Below are 20,756 nucleotides of genomic sequence, written 5' to 3'. Positions count from 1 at the left end.
GAGTGTGGGACAGTGGGATTAGTTTGGGTATTGATACAAAGCTATGGGAGGACAGTGGGATTAGTTTGGGGACTGATACAGGTCTGTGGGGAGAGAGTGGGACAGTGGGATTAGTTTGGGGACCGATACAGGTCTGTGGAGAGAGTGTGGGACAGTGGGATTAGTTTCGGGACTTATACAGGTCTGTGGGAAGAGAGTGGGACAGTGGGATTAGTTTGGGGACTGATACAGGTCTGTGGGGAGAGGGTGGATCAGTGGGATTAGTTTGGGGACTGATACAGGTCTGTGGAGAGAGTGCGACAGTGGGATTTGTTTGGGGACTGATACAGGTCTGTGGAGAGAGTGGGACAGTGGGATTAGTTTGGGTATTGATACAAAGCTATGGGAGGAGAGTGGGATTAGTTTGGGGACTGATACAGGTCTGTGGGGAGAGAGTGGGGCAGTGGGATTAGTTTGGGGACTGATACAGGTTTGTGGGGAGAGAGTGGATCAGTGGGATTAGTTTGGGTACTGATACAGGTCTGTGGGGAGAGAGTGGTACAGTGGGATTAGTTTGGGGACTGATACAGGTCTGTGGGGAGAGAGTGGTACAGTGGGATTAGTTTGGGGACTGATACAGGTCTGTGGGGAGAGAGTGGGACAGTGGGATTAGTTTGGGGACTGATTCAGGTCTGCGGGGAGAGAGTGGGACAGTGGGATTTGTTTGGGGGCTGATACAGGTCTGTGGGGAAACGGTGGGACAGTGGGATTTGTTTGGGGACTGATACAGGTCTGTGGAGAGAGTGGGACAGTGGGATTAGTTTGGGGACTGATACAGGTCTGTGGGGAAACGGTGGGACAGTGGGATTAGTTTGGGGACAGATACAGGTCTGTGGGGAGAGAGTGGGACAGTGGGATTAGTTTGGGGACTGATACAGGTCTGTGGAAAGAGAGTGGGACAGTGGGATTAGTTTGGGGACTGATACAGGTCTTTGGGGAGAGAGTCGGGCAGTGTGATTAGTTTGGGGACTGATTCAGGTCTGTGGGGAGAGAGTCGGGCAGTGGGATTAGTTTGGGGACTGATACAGGTCTGTGGGGAGAGAGTGGGACGGTGGGATTAGTTTGGGGACTGATACAGGTCTGTGGAGAGAGTGGGACAGTGGGATTAGTTTGGGGACTGATACAGGGCAGTGGGGAGAGGGTGGGACCGTGGGGTTAGTTTGGGTATTGATACAGGGCTATGGGGAGAGTGTGGGACAGTGGGATTAGTTTGGGGACTGATACAGGTCTGTGGGAAGAGAGTGGGACAGTGGGATTAGTTTGGGGACTGATACAGGTCTGTGGGGAGAGGGTGGATCAGTGGGATTAGTTTGGGGACTGATACAGGTCTGTGGAGAGAGTGGGACAGTGGGATTTGTTTGGGGACTGATACAGGTCTGTGGACAGAGTGGGACTGTGGGATTAGTTTGGGTATTGATACAAAGCTATGGGTGGACAGTGGGATTAGTTTGTGGACTGATACAGGTCTGTGGGGAGAGAGTGGGACAGTGGGATTTGGGGAATGATACAGGTCTGTGGGGACAGAGTGGGACAGTGGGATTAGTTTGGGGACTGATACAGGTCTGTGGGGAGAGAGTGGGACAGTGGGATTAGTTTGGGGACTGATACAGGTCTGTGGGGAGAGAGTGGGGCAGTGGGATTAGTTTGGGGACTGATACAGGTTTGTGGGGAGAGAGTGGATCAGTGGGATTAGTTTAGGGACTGATACAGGTCTGTGGGGAGAGAGTGGTACAGTGGGATTAGTTTGGGGACTGATACAGGTCTGTGGGGAGAGAGTGGGACTGTGGGATTAGTTTGGGGTCTGATACAGGTCTGTGGGGAGAGAGTGGGACAGTGTCATTAGTTTGGGGACTGATACACGGCAGTGGGGAGAGAGTGGGACAGTGGGATTAGTTTGGGGACTGATACACGGCAGTGGGGAGAGGGTGGGACCGTGGGGTTAGTTTGGGTATTGATACAGCGCTATGGGGAGAGGGTGGGACATTTGGATTAGTTTGGGGTCTGATACAGGTCTGTGGAGAGAGAGTGGGACAGTGGGATTAGTTTGGGGACTGATACAGGTCTGTGGGAAGAGAGTGGGACAGTGGGATTAGTTTGGGGACTGATACAGGTCTGTGGGGAGAGGGTGGATCAGTGGGATTAGTTTGGCGACTGATACAGGTCTGTGGAGAGAGTGGGACAGTGGGATTTGTTTGGGGACTGATACAGGTCTGTGGACAGAGTGGGACAGTGGGATTAGTTTGGGTATTGATACAAAGCTATGGGAGGATAGTGGGATTTGTTTGGGGACTGATACAGGTCTGTGGGGAGAGAGTGGGACAGCGGGATTAGTTTGGGGACTGATACAGTTCTGTGGGGAGAGAGTGGGACAGTGGGATTAGTTTGTCGACTGATACAGGTCTGTGGGAAGAGAGTGGATCAGTGGGATTAGCTTGGGGACTGATACAGAGCTGTGGAAATAGGGTGGGACAGTGGGATTAGTTTGGGGACTGATACAGGTCTGTAGGGAGAGGGTGGGACAGTGGGATTAGTTTGGGGACTGATACAGGACTGTGGGGAGAGAGTGGGACAGTGGGATTAGTTTGGGGACTGATACAGGTCTGTGGGGAGAGAGTGGGACAGTGGGATTAATTTGGGGACTGATACAGGTCTGTGGGAATAGGGTGGGACAGTGGGATTAGTTTGGGGACTGATACAGGTCTGTAGGCAGAGGGTGGGACAGTGGGATTAGTTTGGGGACATAAAGGTCTGTGATGAGAGGGTGGGGCAGTGGGATTAGTTTGGGGACTGATACAGGTCTGTGGGAAGAGAGTGGAACAGTGGGATTAATTTGGGGACATACAGGTCTGTGGGGAGAGAGCGGATTAGTGAGATTAGTTTGTGGACTGATTCAGGTCTGTTGGGAGAGAGTGGGACAGTGGGATTAGTTTGGGGACTGATTCTGGTCTGTGGGGACGGAGTGGGACAGTGGGATTAGTTTGGGGACTGATATACGTCTGTGGGGAGACGGTGGGACAGTGCGATTAGTTTGGGGACTGATACAGGTCTGTGGGGAGAGAGTGGGACAGTGGGATTAGTTTGGGGACTGATACAGGTCTGTGGGGAGAGAGTGGGACAGTGGGATTAGTTTGGGGACTGATACAGGTCTGTGGGGAGAGAGTGGGACAGTGGGATTAGTTTGGGGACTGATACAGGTCTGTGGGAAGAGAGTGGGACAGTGGGATTAGTTTGGGGACTGATACACGGCAGTGGGAATAGGGTGGGACCGTGGGGTTAGTTTGGGTATTGATACAGGGCTATGGGGAGAGGGTGGGACATTTGGATTAGTTTGGGGACTGATACAGGTCTGTGGAGAGAGAGTGGGTCAGTGGGATTAGTTTGGGGACTGATACAGGTCTGTGGGAAGAGAGTGGGACAGTGGGATTAGTTTGGGGACTGATTCAGGTCTGTGGGGAGAGGGTGGATCAGTGGATTAGTTTGGCGACTGATACAGGTCTGTGGAGAGAGTGGGACAGTGGGATTTGTTTGAGGACTGATACAGGTCTGTGGACCGAGTGGGACAGTGGGATTAGTTTGGGTATGGATACAAAGCTATGGGAGGACAGTGGGATTAGTTTGGGGACTGATACAGGTCTGTGGGGAGAGAGTGGGACAGTGGGATTAGTTTGGGGACTGATACAGTTCTGTGGGGAGAGAGTGGGACAGTGGGATTAGTTTGGGGACTGATACAGGTCTGTGGGGAGAGTGTGGGACAGTGGGATTAGTTTGGGTATTGATACAAAGCTATGGGAGGACAGTGGGATTAGTTTGGGGACTGATACAGGTCTGTGGGGAGAGAGTGGGACAGTGGGATTAGTTTGGGGACCGATACAGGTTTGTGGAGAGAGTGTGGGACAGTGGGATTAGTTTCGGGACTTATACAGGTCTGTGGGAAGAGAGTGGGACAGTGGGATTAGTTTGGGGACTGATACAGGTCTGTGGGGAGAGGGTGGATCAGTGGGATTAGTTTGGGGACTGATACAGGTCTGTGGAGAGAGTGCGACAGTGGGATTTGTTTGGGGACTGATACAGGTCTGTGGAGAGAGTGGGACAGTGGGATTAGTTTGGGTATTGATACAAAGCTATGGGAGGAGAGTGGGATTAGTTTGGGGACTGATACAGGTCTGTGGGGAGAGAGTGGGGCAGTGGGATTAGTTTGGGGACTGATACAGGTTTGTGGGGAGAGAGTGGATCAGTGGGATTAGTTTGGGTACTGATACAGGTCTGTGGGGAGAGAGTGGTACAGTGGGATTAGTTTGGGGACTGATACAGGTCTGTGGGGAGAGAGTGGTACAGTGGGATTAGTTTGGGGACTGATACAGGTCTGTGGGGAGAGAGTGGGACAGTGGGATTAGTTTGGGGACTGATTCAGGTCTGCGGGGAGAGAGTGGGACAGTGGGATTTGTTTGGGGGCTGATACAGGTCTGTGGGGAAACGGTGGGACAGTGGGATTTGTTTGGGGACTGATACAGGTCTGTGGAGAGAGTGGGACAGTGGGATTAGTTTGGGGACTGATACAGGTCTGTGGGGAAACGGTGGGACAGTGGGATTAGTTTGGGGACAGATACAGGTCTGTGGGGAGAGAGTGGGACAGTGGGATTAGTTTGGGGACTGATACAGGTCTGTGGAAAGAGAGTGGGACAGTGGGATTAGTTTGGGGACTGATACAGGTCTTTGGGGAGAGAGTCGGGCAGTGTGATTAGTTTGGGGACTGATTCAGGTCTGTGGGGAGAGAGTCGGGCAGTGGGATTAGTTTGGGGACTGATACAGGTCTGTGGGGAGAGAGTGGGACGGTGGGATTAGTTTGGGGACTGATACAGGTCTGTGGAGAGAGTGGGACAGTGGGATTAGTTTGGGGACTGATACAGGGCAGTGGGGAGAGGGTGGGACCGTGGGGTTAGTTTGGGTATTGATACAGGGCTATGGGGAGAGTGTGGGACAGTGGGATTAGTTTGGGGACTGATACAGGTCTGTGGGAAGAGAGTGGGACAGTGGGATTAGTTTGGGGACTGATACAGGTCTGTGGGGAGAGGGTGGATCAGTGGGATTAGTTTGGGGACTGATACAGGTCTGTGGAGAGAGTGGGACTGTGGGATTTGTTTGGGGACTGATACAGGTCTGTGGACAGAGTGGGACTGTGGGATTAGTTTGGGTATTGATACAAAGCTATGGGTGGACAGTGGGATTAGTTTGGGGACTGATACAGGTCTGTGGGGAGAGAGTGGGACAGTGGGATTTCGGGAATGATACAGGTCTGTGGGGACAGAGTGGGACAGTGGGATTAGTTTGGGGACTGATACAGGTCTGTGGGGAGAGAGTGGGACAGTGGGATTAGTTTGGGGACTGATACAGGTCTGTGGGGAGAGAGTGGGGCAGTGGGATTAGTTTGGGGACTGATACAGGTTTGTGGGGAGAGAGTGGATCAGTGGGATTAGTTTAGGGACTGATACAGGTCTGTGGGGAGAGAGTGGTACAGTGGGATTAGTTTGGGGACTGATACAGGTCTATGGAGAGAGTGGGACAGTGCGATTAGTTTGGGACTGATACAGGTCTGTGGGGAAACGGTGGGACAGTGGGATTAGTTTGGGGACTGATACAGGTCTGTGGGGAGAGAGTGGGACAGTGGGATTAGTTTGGGGACTGATACAGGTCTGTGGAAAGAGAGTGGGACAGTGGGATTAGTTTGGGGACTGATACAGGTCTTTGGGGAGAGAGTCGGGCAGTGTGATTAGTTTGGGGACTGATTCAGGTCTGTGGGGAGAGAGTCGGGCAGTGGGATTAGTTTGGGGACTGATACAGGTCTGTGGGGAGAGAGTGGGACAGTGGGATTAGTTTGATGACTGATACAGGTCTGTGGGGAGAGAGTGGGACAGTGGGATTAATTTGCGGACTGATACAGGTCTGTGGAGAGAGTGGGACAGTGGGATTAGTTTGGGTATTGATACAAAGCTATGGGAGGACAGTGGGATTAGTTTGGGGACTGATACAGGTCTGTGGGGAGAGAGTGGGACAGTGGGATTAGTTTGGGGACTGATACAGGTCTGTGGGGAGAGAGTGGGACAGTGGGATTAGTTTGTGGACTGATTCAGGTCTGTGGGGAGAGAGTGGGACAGTGGGATTAGTTTGGGGACTGATACAGGTCTGTGGGGAGAGAGTGGGGCAGTGGGTTTAGTTTGGGGTCTGATACAGGTCTGTGGGGAGAGAGTGGATCAGTGGGATTAGTTTAGGGACTGATACAGGTCTGTGGGGAGAGAGTGGTACAGTGGGATTAGTTTGGGGACTGATACAGGTCTGTGGGGAGAGGGTGGATCAGTGGGATTAGTTTGGGGACTGATACAGGTCTGTGGAGAGAGTGGGACAGTGTGATTTGTTTGGGGACTGATACAGGTCTGTGGAGAGAGTGGGACAGTGGGATTAGTTCGGGTATTGATACAATGCTATGGGAGGACAGTGGGATTAGTTTGGGGACTGATACAGGTCTGTGGGGAGAGAGTCGGGCAGTGGGATTAGTTTGGGGACTGATACAGGTCTGTGGGGAGAGAGTGGGACAGTGGGATTAGTTTGGGGACTGATACAGGTCTGTGGGGAGAGAGTGGGACAGTGGGATTAATTTGGGGACTGATACAGGTCTGTGGGGAGAGAGTGGGGCAGTGGGTTTAGTTTGGGGTCTGATACAGGTCTGTGGGGAGAGAGTGGGGCAGTGGGTTTAGTTTGGGGTCTGATACAGGTCTGTGGGGAGAGAGTGGATCAGTGGGATTAGTTTAGGGACTGATACAGGTCTGTGGGGAGAGAGTGGGACTGTGGGATTAGTTTGGGGTCTGATACAGGTCTGTGGGGAGAGAGTGGGACAGTGTCATTAGTTTGGGGACTGATACACGGCAGTGGGGAGAGAGTGGGACAGTGGGATTAGTTTGGGGACTGATACACGGCAGTGGGGAGAGGGTGGGACCGTGGGGTTAGTTTGGGTATTGATACAGCGCTATGGGGAGAGGGTGGGACATTTGGATTAGTTTGGGGTCTGATACAGGTCTGTGGAGAGAGAGTGGGACAGTGGGATTAGTTTGGGGACTGATACAGGTCTGTGGGAAGAGAGTGGGACAGTGGGATTAGTTTGGGGACTGATACAGGTCTGTGGGGAGAGGGTGGATCAGTGGGATTAGTTTGGCGACTGATACAGGTCTGTGGAGAGAGTGGGACAGTGGGATTTGTTTGGGGACTGATACAGGTCTGTGGACAGAGTGGGACAGTGGGATTAGTTTGGGTATTGATACAAAGCTATGGGAGGATAGTGGGATTAGTTTGGGGACTGATACAGGTCTGTGGGGAGAGAGTGGGACAGCGGGATTAGTTTGGGGACTGATACAGTTCTGTGGGGAGAGAGTGGGACAGTGGGATTAGTTTGTCGACTGATACAGGTTTGTGGGAAGAGAGTGGATCAGTGGGATTAGCTTGGGGACTGATACAGAGCTGTGGAAATAGGGTGGGACAGTGGGATTAGTTTGGGGACTGATACAGGTCTGTAGGGAGAGGGTGGGACAGTGGGATTAGTTTGGGGACTGATACAGGACTGTGGGGAGAGAGTGGGACAGTGGGATTAGTTTGGGGACTGATACAGGTCTGTGGGGAGAGAGTGGGACAGTGGGATTAATTTGGGGACTGATACAGGTCTCTGGGAATAGGGTGGGACAGTGGGATTAGTTTGGGGACTGATACAGGTCTGTAGGGAGAGGGTGGGACAGTGGGATTAGTTTGGGGACATAAAGGTCTGTGATGAGAGGGTGGGGCAGTGGGATTAGTTTGGGGACTGATACAGGTCTGTGGGAAGAGAGTGGAACAGTGGGATTAATTTGGGGACATACAGGTCTGTGGGGAGAGAGCGGATTAGTGCGATTAGTTTGTGGACTGATTCAGGTCTGTTGGGAGAGAGTGGGACAGTGGAGTTAGTTTGAGGACTGATACAGGTGTGTGGGGAAAGAGTGGGACAGTGGGATTAGTTTGGGGACTGATTCTGGTCTGTGGGGACGGAGTGGGACAGTGGGATTAGTTTGGGGACTGATATACGTCTGTGGGGAGACGGTGGGACAGTGCGATTAGTTTGGGGACTGATACAGGTCTGTGGGGAGAGAGTGGGACAGTGGGATTAGTTTGGGGACTGATACAGGTCTGTGGGGAGAGAGTGGGACAGTGGGATTAGTTTGGGGACTGATACAGGTCTGTGGGGAGAGAGTGGGACAGTGGGATTAGTTTGGGGACTGATACACGGCAGTGGGGATAGGGTGGGACCGTGGGGTTAGTTTGGGTATTGATGCAGGGCTATGGGGAGAGGGTGGGACATTTGGATTAGTTTGGGGACTGATACAGGTCTGTGGAGAGAGAGTGGGTCAGTGGGATTAGTTTGGGGACTGATACAGGTCTGTGGGAAGAGAGTGGGACAGTGGGATTAGTTTGGGGACTGATTCAGGTCTGTGGGGAGAGGGTGGATCAGTGGGATTAGTTTGGCGACTGATACAGGTCTGTGGAGAGAGTGGGACAGTGGGATTTGTTTGAGGACTGATACAGGTCTGTGGACAGAGTGGGACAGTGGGATTAGTTTGGGTATTGATACAAAGCTATGGGAGGACAGTGGGATTAGTTTGGGGACTGATACAGGTCTGTGGGGAGAGAGTGGGACAGTGGGATTAGTTTGGGGACTGATACAGTTCTGTGGGGAGAGAGTGGGACAGTGGGATTAGTTTGGGGACTGATACAGGTCTGTGGGGAGAGTGTGGGACAGTGGGATTAGTTTGGGTATTGATACAAAGCTATGGGAGGACAGTGGGATTAGTTTGGGGACTGATACAGGTCTGTGGGGAGAGAGTGGGACAGTGGGATTAGTTTGGGGACCGATACAGGTCTGTGGAGAGAGTGTGGGACAGTGGGATTAGTTTCGGGACTTATACAGGTCTGTGGGAAGAGAGTGGGACAGTGGGATTAGTTTGGGGACTGATACAGGTCTGTGGGGAGAGGGTGGATCAGTGGGATTAGTTTGGCGACTGATACAGGTCTGTGGAGAGAGTGCGACAGTGGGATTTGTTTGGGGACTGATACAGGTCTGTGGAGAGAGTGGGACAGTGGGATTAGTTTGGGTATTGATACAAAGCTATGGGAGGAGAGTGGGATTAGTTTGGGGACTGATACAGGTCTGTGGGGAGAGAGTGGGACAGTGGGATTAGTTTGGGGTCTGATACAGGTCTGTGGGGAGAGAGTGGGACAGTGTCATTAGTTTGGGGACTGATACAGGTCAGTGGGGAGAGAGTGGGACAGTGGGATTAGTTTGGGGACTGATACAGGTCTGTGGGGAGAGAGTGGGGCAGTGGGATTAGTTTGGGGACTGATACAGGTCTGTGGGGAGAGAGTGGGACAGTGGGATTAGTTTGGGGACTGATACAGGTCTGTGGGGAGAGAGTGGGACAGTGGGATTAGTTTGGGGACTGATACACGGCAGTGGGGATAGGGTGGGACCGTGGGGTTAGTTTGGGTATTGATACAGGGCTATGGGGAGAGGGTGGGACATTTGGATTAGTTTGGGGACTGATACAGGTCTGTGGAGAGAGAGTGGGACAGTGGGATTAGTTTGGGGACTGATACAGGTCTGTGGGAAGAGAGTGGGACAGTGGGATTAGTTTGGGGACTGATTCAGGTCTGTGGGGAGAGGGTGGATCAGTGGGATTAGTTTGGCGACTGATACAGGTCTGTGGAGAGAGTGGGACAGTGGGATTTGTTTGAGGACTGATACAGGTCTGTGGACAGAGTGGGACAGTGGGATTAGTTTGGGGACTGATACAGGTCTGTGGGAAGAGAGTGGGACAGTGGGATTAGTTTGGGGACTGATTCAGGTCTGTGGGGAGAGGGTGGATCAGTGGATTAGTTTGGCGACTGATACAGGTCTGTGGAGAGAGGGTGGGACCGTGGGGTTAGTTTGGGTATTGATACAGGGCTATGGGGAGAGTGTGGGACAGTGGGATTAGTTTGGGGACTGATACAGGTCTGTGGGAAGAGAGTGGGACAGTGGGATTAGTTTGGGGACTGATACAGGTCTGTGGGGAGAGGGTGGATCAGTGGGATTAGTTTGGGGACTGATACAGGTCTGTGGAGAGAGTGGGACAGTGGGATTTGTTTGGGGACTGATACAGGTCTGTGGAGAGAGTGGGACTGTGGGATTAGTTTGGGTATTGATACAAAGCTATGGGTGGACAGTGGGATTAGTTTGGGGACTGATACAGGTCTGTGGGGAGAGAGTGGGACAGTGGGATTTTGGGACTGATACAGGTCTGTGGGGACAGAGTGGGACAGTGGGATTAGTTTGGGGACTGATACAGGTCTGTGGGGAGAGAGTGGGACAGTGGGATTAGTTTGGGGACTGATACAGGTCTGTGGGGAGAGAGTGGGGCAGTGGGATTAGTTTGGGGACTGATACAGGTTTGTCGGGAGAGAGTGGATCAGTGGGATTAGTTTAGGGACTGATACAGGTCTGTGGGGAGAGAGTGGGACAGTGGGATTAGTTTGGGGACTGATACAGGTCTGTGGAGAGAGTGGGACAGTGCGATTAGTTTGGGACTGATACAGGTCTGTGGGGAAACGGTGGGACAGTGGGATTAGTTTGGGGACTGATACAGGTCTGTGGGGAGAGAGTGGGACAGTGGGATTAGTTTGGGGACTGATACAGGTCTGTGGAAAGAGAGTGGGACAGTGGGATTAGTTTGGGGACTGATACAGGTCTTTGGGGAGAGAGTCGGGCAGTGTGATTAGTTTGGGGACTGATTCAGGTCTGTGGGGAGAGAGTCGGGCAGTGGGATTAGTTTTGGGACTGATACAGGTCTGTGGGGAGAGAGTGGGACAGTGGGATTAGTTTGGGGACTGATACAGGTCTGTGGGGAGAGAGTGGGACAGTGGGATTAATTTGGGGACTGATACAGGTCTGTGGAGAGAGTGGGACAGTGGGATTAGTTTGGGTATTGATACAAAGCTATGGGAGGACAGTGGGATTAGTTTGGGGACTGATACAGGTCTGTGGGGAGAGAGTGGGACAGTGGGATTAGTTTGGGGACTGATACAGGTCTGTGGGGAGAGAGTGGGACAGTGGGATTAGTTTGTGGACTGATTCAGGTCTGTGGGGAGAGAGTGGGACAGTGGGATTAGATTGGGGACTGATACAGGTCTGTGGGGAGAGAGTGGGGCAGTGGGTTTAGTTTGGGGTCGTATACAGGTCTGTGGGGAGAGAGTGGATCAGTGGGATTAGTTTAGGGACTGATACAGGTCTGTGGGGAGAGAGTGGTACAGTGGGATTAGTTTGGGGACTGATACAGGTCTGTGGGGAGAGGGTGGATCAGTGGGATTAGTTTGGGGACTGATACAGGTCTGTGGATAGAGTGGGACAGTGGGATTAGTTTGGGTATTGATACAAAGCTATGGGAGGACAGTGGGATTAGTTTGGGGACTGATACAGGTCTGTGGGGAGAGAGTCGGGCAGTGGGATTAGTTTGGGGACTGATACAGGTCTGTGGGGAGAGAGTGGGACAGTGGGATTAGTTTGGGGACTGATACAGGTCTGTGGGGAGAGAGTGGGACAGTGGGATTAATTTGGGGACTGATACAGGTCTGTGGAGAGAGTGGGACAGTGGGATTAGTTTGTGTATTGATACAAAGCTATGGGAGGACAGTGGGATTAGTTTGGGGACTGATACAGGTCTGTGGGGAGAGAGTGGGACAGTGGGATTAATTTGGGGACTGATACAGGTCTGTGGGGAGAGAGTGGGACAGTGGGATTAGTTTGTGGACGGATTCAGGTCTGTGGGGAGAGAGTGGGACAGTGGGATTAGTTTGGGGACTGATACAGGTCTGTGGGGAGAGAGTGGGGCAGTGGGTTTAGTTTGGGGTCTGATACAGGTCTGTGGGGAGAGAGTGGGGCAGTGGGTTTAGTTGGGGGTCTGATACAGGTCTGTGGGGAGAGAGTGGATCCGTGGGATTAGTTTAGGGACTGATACAGGTCTGTGGGGAGAGAGTGGGACTGTGGGATTAGTTTGGGGTCTGATACAGGTCTGTGGGGAGAGAGTGGGACAGTGTCATTAGTTTGGGGACTGATACACGGCAGTGGGGAGAGAGTGGGACAGTGGGATTAGTTTGGGGACTGATACACGGCAGTGGGGAGAGGGTGGGACCGTGGGGTTAGTTTGGGTATTGATACAGCGCTATGGGGAGAGGGTGGGACATTTGGATTAGTTTGGGGTCTGATACAGGTCTGTGGAGAGAGAGTGGGACAGTGGGATTAGTTTGGGGACTGATACAGGTCTGTGGGAAGAGAGTGGGACAGTGGGATTAGTTTGGGGACTGATACAGGTCTGTGGAGAGAGTGGGACAGTGGGATTTGTTTGGGGACTGATACAGGTCTGTGGACAGAGTGGGACAGTGGGATTAGTTTGGGTATTGATACAAAGCTATGGGAGGATAGTGGGATTTGTTTGGGGACTGATACAGGTCTGTGGGGAGAGAGTGGGACAGCGGGATTAGTTTGGGGACTGATACAGTTCTGTGGGGAGAGAGTGGGACAGTGGGATTAGTTTGTCGACTGATACAGGTCTGTGGGAAGAGAGTGGATCAGTGGGATTAGCTTGGGGACTGATACAGAGCTGTGGAAATAGGGTGGGACAGTGGGATTAGTTTGGGGACTGATACAGGTCTGTAGGGAGAGGGTGGGACAGTGGGATTAGTTTGGGGACTGATACAGGACTGTGGGGAGAGAGTGGGACAGTGGGATTAGTTTGGGGACTGATACAGGTCTGAAGGGAGAAAGTGGGACAGTGGGATTAATTTGGGGACTGATACAGGTCTGTGGGAATAGGGTGGGACAGTGGGATTAGTTTGGGGACTGATACAGGTCTGTAGGCAGAGGGTGGGACAGTGGGATTAGTTTGGGGACATAAAGGTCTGTGATGAGAGGGTGGGGCAGTGGGATTAGTTTGGGGACTGATACAGGTCTGTGGGAAGAGAGTGGAACAGTGGGATTAATTTGGGGACATACAGGTCTGTGGGGAGAGAGCGGATTAGTGAGATTAGTTTGTGGACTGATTCAGGTCTGTTGGGAGAGAGTGGGACAGTGGGATTAGTTTGGGGACTGATTCTGGTCTCTGGGGACGGAGTGGGACAGTGGGATTAGTTTGGGGACTGATATACGTCTGTGGGGAGACGGTGGGACAGTGCGATTAGTTTGGGGACTGATACAGGTCTGTGGGGAGAGAGTGGGACAGTGGGATTAGTTTGGGGACTGATACAGGTCTGTGGGGAGAGAGTGGGACAGTGGGATTAGTTTGGGGACTGATACAGGTCTGTGGGGAGAGAGTGGGACAGTGGGATTAGTTTGGGGACTGATACACGGCAGTGGGAATAGGGTGGGACCGTGGGGTTAGTTTGGGTATTGATACAGGGCTATGGGGAGAGGGTGGGACATTTGGATTAGTTTGGGGACTGATACAGGTCTGTGGAGAGAGAGTGGGTCAGTGGGATTAGTTTGGGGACTGATACAGGTCTGTGGGAAGAGAGTGGGACAGTGGGATTAGTTTGGGGACTGATTCAGGTCTGTGGGGAGAGGGTGGATCAGTGGATTAGTTTGGCGACTGATACAGGTCTGTGGAGAGAGTGGGACAGTGGGATTTGTTTGAGGACTGATACAGGTCTGTGGACCGAGTGGGACAGTGGGATTAGTTTGGGTATGGATACAAAGCTATGGGAGGACAGTGGGATTAGTTTGGGGACTGATACAGGTCTGTGGGGAGAGAGTGGGACAGTGGGATTAGTTTGGGGACTGATACAGTTCTGTGGGGAGAGAGTGGGACAGTGGGATTAGTTTGGGGACTGATACAGGTCTGTGGGGAGAGTGTGGGACAGTGGGATTAGTTTGGGTATTGATACAAAGCTATGGGAGGACAGTGTGATTAGTTTGGGGACTGATACAGGTCTGTGGGGAGAGAGTGGGACAGTGGGATTAGTTTGGGGACCGATACAGGTCTGTGGAGAGAGTGTGGGACAGTGGGATTAGTTTCGGGACTTATACAGGTCTGTGGGAAGAGAGTGGGACAGTGGGATTAGTTTGGGGACTGATACAGGTCTGTGGGGAGAGGGTGGATCAGTGGGATTAGTTTGGGGACTGATACAGGTCTGTGGAGAGAGTGCGACAGTGGGATTTGTTTGGGGACTGATACAGGTCTGTGGAGAGAGTGGGACAGTGGGATTAGTTTGGGTATTGATACAAAGCTATGGGAGGAGAGTGGGATTAGTTTGGGGACTGATACAGATCTGTGGGGAGAGAGTGGGGCAGTGGGATTAGTTTGGGGACTGATACAGGTTTGTGGGGAGAGAGTGGATCAGTGGGATTAGTTTAGGGACTGATACAGGTCTGTGGGGAGAGAGTGGTACAGTGGGATTAGTTTGGGGACTGATACAGGTCTGTGGGGAGAGAGTGGTACAGTGGGATTAGTTTGGGGACTGATACAGGTCTGTGGGGAGAGAGTGGGACAGTGGGATTAGTTTGGGGACTGATTCAGGTCTGCGGGGAGAGAGTGGGACAGTGGGATTTGTTTGGGGGCTGATACAGGTCTGTGGGGAAACGGTGGGACAGTGGGATTTGTTTGGGGATTGATACAGGTCTGTGGAGAGAGTGGGACAGTGGGATTAGTTTGGGGACTGATACAGGTCTGTGGGGAAACGGTGGGACAGTGGGATTAGTTTGGGGACAGATACAGGTCTGTGGGGAGAGAGTGGGACAGTGGGATTAGTTTGGGGACTGATACAGGTCTGTGGAAAGAGAGTGGGACAGTGGGATTAGTTTGGGGACTGATACAGGTCTTTGGGGAGAGAGTCGGGCAGTGTGATTAGTTTGGGGACTGATTCAGGTCTGTGGGGAGAGAGTCGGGCAGTGGGATTAGTTTGGGGACTGATACAGGTCTGTGGGGAGAGAGTGGGACGGTGGGATTAGTTTGGGGACTGATACAGGTCTGTGGAGAGAGTGGGACAGTGGGATTAGTTTGGGGACTGATACAGGGCAGTGGGGAGAGGGTGGGACCGTGGGGTTAGTTTGGGTATTGATACAGGGCTATGGGGAGAGTGTGGGACAGTGGGATTAGTTTGGGGACTGATACAGGTCTGTGGGAAGAGAGTGGGACAGTGGGATTAGTTTGGGGACTGATACAGGTCTGTGGGGAGAGGGTGGATCAGTGGGATTAGTTTGGGGACTGATACAGGTCTGTGGAGAGAGTGGGACAGTGGGATTTGTTTGGGGACTGATACAGGTCTGTGGACAGAGTGGGACTGTGGGATTAGTTTGGGTATTGATACAAAGCTATGGGTGGACAGTGGGATTAGTTTGGGGACTGATACAGGTCTGTGGGGAGAGAGTGGGACAGTGGGATTTGGGGACTGATACAGGTCTGTGGGGACAGAGTGGGACAGTGGGATTAGTTTGGGGACTGATACAGGTCTGTGGGGAGAGAGTGGGACAGTGGGATTAGTTTGGGGACTGATACAGGTCTGTGGGGAGAGAGTGGGGCAGTGGGATTAGTTTGGGGACTGATACAGGTTTGTGGGGAGAGAGTGGATCAGTGGGATTAGTTTAGGGACTGATACAGGTCTGTGGGGAGAGAGTGGTACAGTGGGATTAGTTTGGGGACTGATACAGGTCTGTGGAGAGAGTGGGACAGTGCGATTAGTTTGGGACTGATACAGGTCTGTGGGGAAACGGTGGGACAGTGGGATTAGTTTGGGGACTGATACAGGTCTGTGGGGAGAGAGTGGGACAGTGGGATTAGTTTGGGGACTGATACAGGTCTGTGGAAAGAGAGTGGGACAGTGGGATTAGTTTGGGGACTGATACAGGTCTTTGGGGAGAGAGTCGGGCAGTGTGATTAGTTTGGGGACTGATTCAGGTCTGTGGGGAGAGAGTCGGGCAGTGGGATTAGTTTGGGGACTGATACAGGTCTGTGGGGAGAGAGTGGGACAGTGGGATTAGTTTGGGGACTGATACAGGTCTGTGGGGAGAGAGTGGGACAGTGGGATTAATTTGGGGACTGATACAGGTCTGTGGAGAGAGTGGGACAGTGGGATTAGTTTGGGTATTGATACAAAGCTATGGGAGGACAGTGGGATTAGTTTGGGGACTGATACAGGTCTGTGGGGAGAGAGTGGGACAGTGGGATTAGTTTGGGGACTGATACAGGTCTGTGGGGAGAGAGTGGGACAGTGGGATTAGTTTGTGGACTGATTCAGGTCTGTGGGGAGAGAGTGGGACAGTGGGATTAGTTTGGGGACTGATACAGGTCTGTGGGGAGAGAGTGGGGCAGTGGGTTTAGTTTGGGGTCTGATACAGGTCTGTGGGGAGAGAGTGGATCAGTGGGATTAGTTTAGGGACTGATACAGGTCTGTGGGGAGAGAGTGGTACAGTGGGATTAGTTTGGGGACTGATACAGGTCTGTGGGGAGAGGGTGGATCAGTGGGATTAGTTTGGGGACTGATACAGGTCTGTGGAGAGAGTGGGACAGTGTGATTTGTTTGGGGACTGATACAGGTCTGTGGAGAGAGTGGGACAGTGGGATTAGTTTGGGTATTGATACAATGCTATGGGAGGACAGTGGGATTAGTTTGGGGACTGATACAGGTCTGTGGGGAGAGAGTGGGGCAGTGGGTTTAGTTTGGGGTCTGATACAGGTCTGTGGGGAGAGAGTGGATCAGTGGGATTAGTTTAGGGACTGATACAGGTCTGTGGGGAGAGAGTGGGACTGTGGGATTAGTTTGGGGTCTGATACAGGTCTGTGGGGAGAGAGTGGGACAGTGTCATTAGTTTGGGGACTGATACACGGCAGTGGGGAGAGAGTGGGACAGTGGGATTAGTTTGGGGACTGATACACGGCAGTGGGGAGAGGGTGGGACCGTGGGGTTAGTTTGGGTATTGATACAGCGCTATGGGGAGAGGGTGGGACATTTGGATTAGTTTGGGGTCTGATACAGGTCTGTGGAGAGAGAGTGGGACAGTGGGATTAGTTTGGGGACTGATACAGGTCTGTGGGAAGAGAGTGGGACAGTGGGATTAGTTTGGGGACTGATACAGGTCTGTGGGGAGAGGGTGGATCAGTGGGATTAGTTTGGCGACTGATACAGGTCTGTGGAGAGAGTGGGACAGTGGGATTTGTTTGGGGACTGATACAGGTCTGTGGACAGAGTGGGACAGTGGGATTAGTTTGGGTATTGATACAAAGCTATGGGAGGATAGTGGGATTAGTTTGGGGACTGATACAGGTCTGTGGGGAGAGAGTGGGACAGCGGGATTAGTTTGGGGACTGATACAGTTCTGTGGGGAGAGAGTGGGACAGTGGGATTAGTTTGTCGACTGATACAGGTTTGTGGGAAGGGAGTGGATCAGTGGGATTAGCTTGGGGACTGATACAGAGCTGTGGAAATAGGGTGGGACAGTGGGATTAGTTTGGGGACTGATACAGGTCTGTAGGGAGAGGGTGGGACAGTGGGATTAGTTTGGGGACTGATACAGGACTGTGGGGAGAGAGTGGGACAGTGGGATTAGTTTGGGGACTGATACAGGTCTGTGGGGAGAGAGTGGGACAGTGGGATTAATTTGGGGACTGATACAGGTCTCTGGGAATAGGGTGGGACAGTGGGATTAGTTTGGGGACTGATACAGGTCTGTAGGGAGAGGGTGGGACAGTGGGATTAGTTTGGGGACATAAAGGTCTGTGATGAGAGGGTGGGGCAGTGGGATTAGTTTGGGGACTGATACAGGTCTGTGGGAAGAGAGTGGAACAGTGGGATTAATTTGGGGACATACAGGTCTGTGGGGAGAGAGCGGATTAGTGCGATTAGTATGTGGACTGATTCAGGTCTGTTGGGAGAGAGTGGGACAGTGGAGTTAGTTTGAGGACTGATACAGGTGTGTGGGGAAAGAGTGGGACAGTGGGATTAGTTTGGGGACTGATTCTGGTCTGTGGGGACGGAGTGGGACAGTGGGATTAGTTTGGGGACTGATATACGTCTGTGGGGAGACGGTGGGACAGTGCGATTAGTTTGGGGACTGATACAGGTCTGTGGGGAGAGAGTGGGACAGTGGGATTAGTTTGGGGACTGATACAGGTCTGTGGGGAGAGAGTGGGACAGTGGGATTAGTTTGGGGACTGATACAGGTCTGTGGGGAGAGAGTGGGACAGTGGGATTAGTTTGGGGACTGATAAACGGCAGTGGGGATAGGGTGGGACCGTGGGATTAGTTTGGGTATTGATACAAAGCTATGGGAGGACAGTGGGATTAGTTTGGGGACTGATACAGGTCTGTGGGGAGAGAGTGGGACCGTGGGATTAGTTTGGGGACTGATACAGTTCTGTGGGGAGAGAGTGGGACAGTGGGATTAGTTTGGGGACTGATACAGGTCTGTGGGGAGAGTGTGGGACAGTGGGATTAGTTTGGGTATTGATACAAAGCTATGGAAGGACAGTGGGATTAGTTTGGGGACTGATACAGGTCTGTGGGGAGAGAGTGGGACAGTGGGATTAGTTTGGGGACCGATACAGGTCTGTGGAGAGAGTGTGGGACAGTGGGATTAGTTTCGGGACTTATACAGGTCTGTGGGAAGAGAGTGGGACAGTGGGATTAGTTTGGGGACTGATACAGGTCTGTGGGGAGAGGGTGGATCAGTGGGATTAGTTTGGCGACTGATACAGGTCTGTGGAGAGAGTGCGACAGTGGGATTTGTTTGGGGACTGATACAGGTCTGTGGAGAGAGTGTGACAGTGGGATTAGTTTGGGTATTGATACAAAGCTATGGGAGGAGAGTGGGATTAGTTTGGGGACTGATACAGGTCTGTGGGGAGAGAGTGGGACAGTGGGATTAGTTTGGGGTCTGATACAGGTCTGTGGGGAGAGAGTGGGACAGTGTCATTAGTTTGGGGACTGATACAGGTCTGTGGGGAGAGAGTGGGACAGTGGGATTAGTTTGGGGACTGATACAGGTCTGTGGGGAGAGAGTGGGGCAGTGGGATTAGTTTGGGGACTGATACAGGTCTGTGGGGAGAGAGTGGGACAGTGGGATTAGTTTGGGGTCTGATACAGGTCTGTGGGGAGAGAGTGGGACAGTGGGATTAGTTTGGGGACTGATACACGGCAGTGGGGATAGGGTGGGACCGTGGGGTTAGTTTGGGTATTGATACAGGGCTATGGGGAGAGGGTGGGACATTTGGATTAGTTTGGGGACTGATACAGGTCTGTGGAGAGAGAGTGGGACAGTGGGATTAGTTTGGGGACTGATACAGGTCTGTGGGAAGAGAGTGGGACAGTGGGATTAGTTTGGGGACTGATTCAGGTCTGTGGGGAGAGGGTGGATCAGTGGGATTAGTTTGGCGACTGATACAGGTCTGTGGAGAGAGTGGGACAGTGGGATTTGTTTGAGGACTGATACAGGTCTGTGGACAGAGTGGGACAGTGGGATTAGTTTGGGTATTGATACAAAGCTATGGGAGGACAGTGGGATTAGTTTGGGGACTGATACAGGTCTGTGGGGAGAGAGTGGGACAGTGGGATTAGTTTGGGGACTGATACAGTTCTGTGGGGAGAGAGTGGGACAGTGGGATTAGTTTGGGGACTGATACAGTTCTGTGGGGAGAGTGTGGGACAGTGGGATTAGTTTGGGTATTGATACAAAGCTATGGGAGGACAGTGGGATTAGTTTGGGGACTGATACAGGTCTGTGGGGAGAGAGTTGGACAGTGGGATTAGTTTGGGGACCGATACAGGTCTGTGGAGAGAGTGTGTGACAGTGGGATTAGTTTGGGGACTTATACAGGTCTGTGGGAAGAGAGTCGGACAGTGGGATTAGTTTGGGGACTGATACAGGTCTGTGGGGAGAGGGTGGATCAGTGGGATTAGTTTGGGGACTGATACAGGTCTGTGGAGAGAGTGCGACAGTGGGATTTGTTTGGGGACTGATACAGGTCTGTGGAGAGAGTGGGACAGTGGGATTAGTTTGGGTATTGATACAAAGCTATGGGAGGAGAGTGGGATTAGTTTGGGGACTGATACAGGTCTGTGGGGAGAGAGTGGGACAGTGGGATTAGTTTGGGGTCTGATACAGGTCTGTGGGGAGAGAGTGGGACAGTGTCATTAGTTTGGGGACTGATACAGGTCTGTGGGGAGAGAGTGGGACAGTGGGATTAGTTTGGGGACTGATACAGGTCTGTGGGGAGAGAGTGGGGCAGTGGGTTTAGTTTGGGGTCTGATACAGGTCTGTGGGGAGAGAGTGGATCAGTGGGATTAGTTTAGGGACTGATACAGGTCTGTGGGGAGAGAGTGGGACAGTGGGATTAGTTTGGGGACTGATACAGGTCTGTGGGAAGAGAGTGGATCAGTGGGATTAGTTTGGGGACTGATAGAGGTCTGTGGGGAGAGAGTGGGACAGTGGGATTAGTTTGGGGACTGATACAGGTCTGTGGGGAAATGGTGGGACAGTGGGATTTGTTTGGGGACTGATACAGGTCTGTGGAGAGAGTGGGACAGTGGGATTAGTTTGGGGACTGATACAGGGCAGTGGGAGAGGGTGGGACCGTGGGGTTAGTTTGGGTATTGATACAGGGCTATGGGGAGAGTGTGGGACAGTG

This window comes from Hypanus sabinus, chromosome 7 (genome assembly GCF_030144855.1).
Source record: "Hypanus sabinus isolate sHypSab1 chromosome 7, sHypSab1.hap1, whole genome shotgun sequence".
NCBI classification, from domain to species: domain Eukaryota; kingdom Metazoa; phylum Chordata; class Chondrichthyes; order Myliobatiformes; family Dasyatidae; genus Hypanus; species Hypanus sabinus.
Note: the sequence above shows the minus strand (reverse complement) of the source record.